The sequence below is a fragment of the Lolium perenne genome, chromosome 1 (genome assembly GCF_019359855.2).
Source record: "Lolium perenne isolate Kyuss_39 chromosome 1, Kyuss_2.0, whole genome shotgun sequence".
Classification (NCBI taxonomy): domain Eukaryota; kingdom Viridiplantae; phylum Streptophyta; class Magnoliopsida; order Poales; family Poaceae; genus Lolium; species Lolium perenne.
The window spans coordinates 202,041,476-202,047,698 of NC_067244.2; the positions used below are offsets into that span (position 1 = coordinate 202,041,476).

The window sequence follows — 6,223 nt, forward strand, 5'->3', positions numbered from 1 at the left end:
GGAGGCCTCGTCTGGGAGACGAGTGGAGATGCTCTAAGTTGCGAGCTCTGCAAGGTTACGTACTTCTAGATATAATACTCTCCAGTAACTGAGCAATCAAAGAAGAGGTCAATCAATCCGACTGTCACTATAGCTCCACATATGCCAACATTCCTTCGATAGAATAACCGGCCATTGTGACTTTTACTGCTTGAGAACATAATTCGGGCATAACACCGAATATAGCATGTTTGTGAATCATATCTATTGAACCGGTCAAGTTATTCAAAAAAAATTGACTGTTCTAGAACACAAGGTACGAATTTAAGCATCTAGATCGTGGCAGATGAGTAAACAACGCCAAAAATTACTCACCAGCAACGAATTTAAGCTTCATGATTCGCCAAAAATTACCCAAGCAATATATTTTTGTTGAGAAGGAAGTGCTTTACTAATTATCAAAACAATATCTTCTCTTTCTTAATAGATGACCCCATTTTGCTGCTCCCACAATGTGCCACGTCACCAGCTAAAAATTTACACCTTCCTCACCGCACCCACACACGATGCGGCAGACGAACGACACGCCCCTCGTCGCGAGGCGCAGACGCAGACGTCGCCAGGTTGTCGCCAGGCGACGCGCACACGCCCGATGGCCCAAGGCGCGTGGACCAGATGCCCGTGGGCGCCGACGCACAGTGGGCCGAGAACGGCCCATGAACGGGCCAACTCTCTTCGTCCTCCTCGCCTGAACTCCGTCTGTCCCCATCGATACGCTCCGCTCCGCCTCGGCCGCCTAGGGTTCGTCTTCGTCCCCCACCACCGCCCTGCCTCGGCCGCCTCGGTTCGTCTTCTTCGATCGCCACAGCTCGCAAATCGCAACGGCTCTGGTCTCATCCAATCTCCTAGCATTAAACACAATAAATCCGTCTTCAAGGCAATAGAAACTGCTCGGAAAATTTCTTCCGCCGCCGCCGTCTTAAAGGCCCGCGATGGTGCTGTCCGCCCCCACAACGAACCGGGCAAGCTACGCCGCTGCAGCCAACACGGGCAGCTGCTCGAACGCCGGTACCTACCCCTCTCCATTATTCTTCCTCCTTCTCTTTTCTACAATCCCCAAATCCCTCACTCAGACTTAACAATCTACCAGGTTCATCTCCGCCTACGGAAATTGTCGCGCCTCCAGATTTCCGCTGCTACCCCAGGCCGTACGGTTTTCTTGGAATTGATTTCGGATTGATTTGTACACCTGTTCATCATCCACAGTGTAGACTGCATTCTTCAACTGGTACGCCTACTGTGATCTCCTCCTCTTCTTTTATGTGGAACGCCATTTGCTAGCAACAAACGAGAAAATCACGTTACAAATGTTGAAGAGCACATAACCAATGTTACTCTGTTTGAAATAAATGGCCAATTTAGTGTCTTCGCATATATTTGAAATAGTAGTAAAGTTTATCAGAACAATCAAACTTTACACAACCAGATGTAATATGTTGAATATTAGAAGAGGATGGAAGGTAGTAGGCGTGCTCGACCGGACGCAAAGGCTGATTACCATGCCACCCTGCAGAATCCAGCACATTAAAACAAGTACAGATGATTGACATGATGCCTAAGGTAGTAACAGTCGTTTGATACTTAGTACTGATGCCCCACCCCTACATACATGATGCCAAAATTCATTATCGATAAATTCCCTTGATCTTTTGTCTAGACAAGATTGGAGCAATGTTCGTGTGACTCATTTTGGATTGGATTATAATATCTTCTTCCTGTCCTTGCCAACTTTGATTGACTTCAGAGTCCACATACAAACCTTACGAAAGTCCAAGTAGTACCATTGGTATGGTGAAGTTCCCAGACCAAACTGATAGGTTTTATATCGCACCTTGGACAAAAAACATAATAGAACTATCATAATAGTAGTATGTCTCCTCTGTTCTCACTGGTTTGCTTTGCTTAGTACAACAAACTACACGTGTTTTTGGAAGTGCTTCTCAGATTTGTTTATGCCTAAACTTGCCTTCTTTTCAACGGATGCATACCATATGGTTGCTGAGATGCATATGGATTTTACAGTTAAATCACTTGAAATCAGTACCGCATACCTAACTGAATCAAACTACTTAGAGATCAAAGAGAACATATATATATTGCTACTGTTTTAACAAGTGCACATGCGCATATCCCTGAAGATGCAATGAGCACTTATCCTGAACTGAGGAAAGCTTGGTAATTCCTCATGCTCAGTACAATCTTCTGTGCTGCTTCTTTTTAATTTACATGTATCTGTTCCGAAAAGATGATACCCCGCCGGTGTTGCTGCGGCACACATATCAATAAACCGGTGAATCATAAATAAATAAAAACATGTTTGTCCTCAGAATAGTTATGAAACTCTGGAGGGATACCGTCTGATAGCATAATTGCGTATGCCTGAGAGAACATTGTTCGGCAATTCATGTACACAAATAAATCATAGAATATTATTTACAAAGAGAGTGGTGGAACACAATTTTTTTCATCTGAGTTGTGAAAGAAAATTTGAATTAGGTGCAGATTCAGATTGCCTTTTACTTAGTTGGACTACTCATTCGGTCCATCCATGCTTACAGAAGGAAAGCAAACATATATCTAACTGTAGAGATTTCATACGAAGAGCAAATGAATATACTCGCTCCACTCGAACAGTAAGAAAAAAAAGGTAAGTGTTATTCTGAGAATTCATATCCTTATAGATTTTAAAGGCCAAGAGCTTTGCTGATCGTAGCATCCTTATCAGCTAAACACATGATCGTACCAACTGACCCAAACTGTTGGTTCGTACAAAACACATGTCTTCCAGAAATGGTTAAGTGCATATACCAGCACTGGATCAGATAGAAACCACACAATCTGATAAAAATATTTCCTATGGTTATTTATTGGTACATGCCCAGCTTTTGGTATGATAAGACAAATATTGGTTCTTTTTCGTTACTTTTCCGGAATACCAGTGTTCTATTCGCCGTTATTTTGTAGTCTGTTTACAAGCAGAGAGATTATAGAGGAACTGGCATAAAAGGTCTCAATTGAGTGTTTAGGGAGTCAGGACAGTCCTTCAATTTTCTCTAACTTTCTCTTTCTTTCCCGACAAAAGGTAATTGAATGAACCTTACTTGAAACAAATTCACGAAGGAGATGTCAAAAGCCGCATCTTCACAAATATTCGCCTACTGTAATCTCCTCCTCTTTATTTGAAATTTACATTTGTTCAGCGTGAATTTATTTGTTATGCTCAGTCCAATCTTCTGTGCTGCTTCTTTTTAATTGACATGTATCTGCTCCGAAAAGATGGATAGCTCTGAAAATATACAACCTGCAGGTTGATCTCCGCGTACGGAATTTGTCGCGCCTCCGGATTTACGCTGCTACCCAGGCTGTGCCATTTTCTTGGAATTCATTTCGTTCAAGCAAATGCGTCGAATTCCAGGTTATGTTGTTCACTGACTGAGGGTATTTTCATTTCCTTGATGTAGCCGCTAATGCTCTTCAGTCTTCACTGCATGGCACCGCGAACGAATACTGATCACTGAAACCTCCAGAATCTTTGTCTTCACTACAATCTTAAGCTACCAGAGATCCAGCAAAATTCGTGCCCTCCAAACCTCCAAGGTAAAATTAGTTCTCTGATTTGATTACAAAGCTTCTCTTAACACTTATTTGTGCTAATTCTTATCTCCCGATCTGCCTCTTAACTTCTTGCCACTCTTGGCAACCTACACATTCGTTTTGCTTTGAAAGGTGCTTGATAAGATTACCATGTGAATTGACAAGATCCTATCTGTATTGGGCTCTTTGTTCGTCGAATCGTAAATGAGGCTCACAGTTTCAATCCAATGTTGTCTGACGGCCTGTAATCCATATGGCAACGTCAGTTTGGAGCTGCTCTTCGACCGTCGTATCTGCCCACTTTGCTTGGTACAGCCATACCGATTAGTGATTGTGCCTATATCCTTTGTTGGATTTTTATTACTAGCGTTGTTAGCTGAAGAACTCTCAATAGGATGGTTAAATGATGAAAACTGTAAAGATCATGCTCTAATTAAATAATTCTCTTCTTTTCCTTCTTGCAGGTTACAGTCACAAGATCAACTAAAAGAAAAGTGTTTTCCGACGTGTGATCGTGTCCATTGATTTGTGATCATTTTGCACCACTGGTCCGTGTTGCCCTAAATTATTTGTTACTTTGTTCACTCAATTCATCAGCTGGCCTACCAGTGAACAACGAGGCTCTTCATATCTGCATTCTTGCCCAATTCTGAGCAGCTGGTACTGGCTATAGATTGTATCTTTTGAAGGACAGATTGATTATTCAGTTTAGCTTTAATATAGTTCTGAAGATGTTGACATGATTTTCCTGTCTAGCTTTTATTCAGATTATATTGGAGAATATCAGGTTTATCTGATGCTTCTCACGCACACTAAAACCTATGATACAGTTTGTGAAATATATTTGCTCCAGCAATGGCCATGGCACATATTTCACATTATTTTCGTGTGTCACCATTACTTGGAACTTCTGATGGGTTATGCGTGACTACAAGGTACATCTGGTTATTTGTGTAAATAGGGCATTGTCAATTGGTGCATAAATTGGTGGATTTTCAGTTCTATGTTACCTCAAAATATTACTTTAATTCTATGTGGTCCATCAATTTTCTTTTCTTTTATTTTGAGTATATTTTTCAACAAATTTAGTTTATGGCATTTATGTATCCCGCTGCAACGGCGCGGGGTATCATCTAGTTTAATAAACATCGAGCACGATATAGACAAACTCACACACTTACACCACCACACACGCATTCACGCACCTACACACCCACACATACACACATACACACTCACTTAATGAGATTAATTCTGAACGCTAAGCGAGATTGGATCATTGATGGGATAAAACTTTAGGCTTAACATAATAGTCGTAACGAAAAACATTGGAATACCTAAAACATGACGCGGAAACATTGATACCAACTGCTAGTTGTAGAGCCACTAGAGTGTAGTTGCCAAGTGGGGGGTTCTGGCGATGAAGACTTTGTCGGGGACGATATGTGGCAACGTCGGTGATCTAGTGGTGACCGTCGATACTTCCCCCGGCATGACCTATGGTGGTGACGGCCTTCTGATCCCTTAACGCGCTTTAAGGATTGGTGGTTCAGCGGTTGTGATTTGTCGTGGTTTACCCGTATTTGATCATGACAAGAGGATTATCACTTATACATGTATGGCTCTCAAAAACATGAACCGAACCCCCAAAAAAATTGTTTTTTTTTTATCTCCAATAGGGACATGTATTCGGGGTTAAGCTCCCCCTTTTTTTCTCGATTTGTTCAAGCCGTCAAGCCCGAGAATAGAACTCCAACAATAGGCGCATACAATAAGCATACAGTGCACCATTTTTTTGAAGTGCTTGATTAGCCGCATTGTGAGCTACTTTGCTACACTCCCTTATAATATGGAACACTACAACTTGTGAGAAGATAGGTAAAGTTGCTTTTGCTTCTTGAATGGTTGGACTCCATGTCTCCATCTCATTGTGTCCATGTAAAGTACACACCAATCACCATTATTTAACAAGGCTCTCTGGACACCTTTTAGTGGAACTTACACTAGACGGTTCAGTATTATTTCAAGTATATATAGGCGGCCTTCCTCAAATTTGATATGGATATAGAACATAGACAACATTGGAACTTGGAAGCTCGGGATTCTAGTGGAAACTATGATACTCCATTGGTCAGGACGTCATAACAATATAACATAATATGACTACACAAACTTGGTAAATGATGGCTTAGTATTTCTTCTATAATTGTGATGGTCAATTCATCATGTAAGTGTATTTGGTAATTGATGGAGGGGATTCTTTACTACTAACACCTTGCCAAAATGTTCAAAAAAAAACACCTTGCCAAAATGTAGTGATATGTTTTCTACATAATTGGTCAAACTTTAATCGTTTGTCTTCTAAAGTATCTTTTATTCAAAGAATAACAAGTCAATACCATTGTTTTTAGCATGATGTATATTCCCATATGGTATACATTTGGTATTGTAGATATACATAATAATCTCAATAAACTAATTGGTTGAAGTTGATGAAATTTGACTTTTAAGAAAATTGTATGCACTATATTGTAGTAAGGAGTAAGTTGTATACTTTAATCCTGGTTGAATATTTTTTCGCTTATGATTT

General features: G+C 40.7%; 1 long non-coding RNA gene across 2 annotated transcripts; it reads left to right on the forward strand.

The window, feature by feature from the left end:
- The first annotated feature begins 556 nt into the window (after nt 1–556).
- On the forward strand, nt 557–4,514 carry LOC127319332 (uncharacterized). 2 transcript variants are annotated; one of them, XR_007862494.2, is made up of 5 exons: nt 557–1,047; nt 1,130–1,267; nt 3,347–3,636; nt 3,766–3,942; nt 4,098–4,514. It is a non-coding gene; the product is annotated as an uncharacterized lncRNA (long non-coding RNA). The 2 variants fall into 2 exon arrangements; XR_007862495.2 differs by lacking the exon at nt 3,766–3,942 and having other exon boundaries at nt 568–1,047.
- The last annotated feature ends 1,709 nt before the right edge of the window (nt 4,515–6,223 follow it).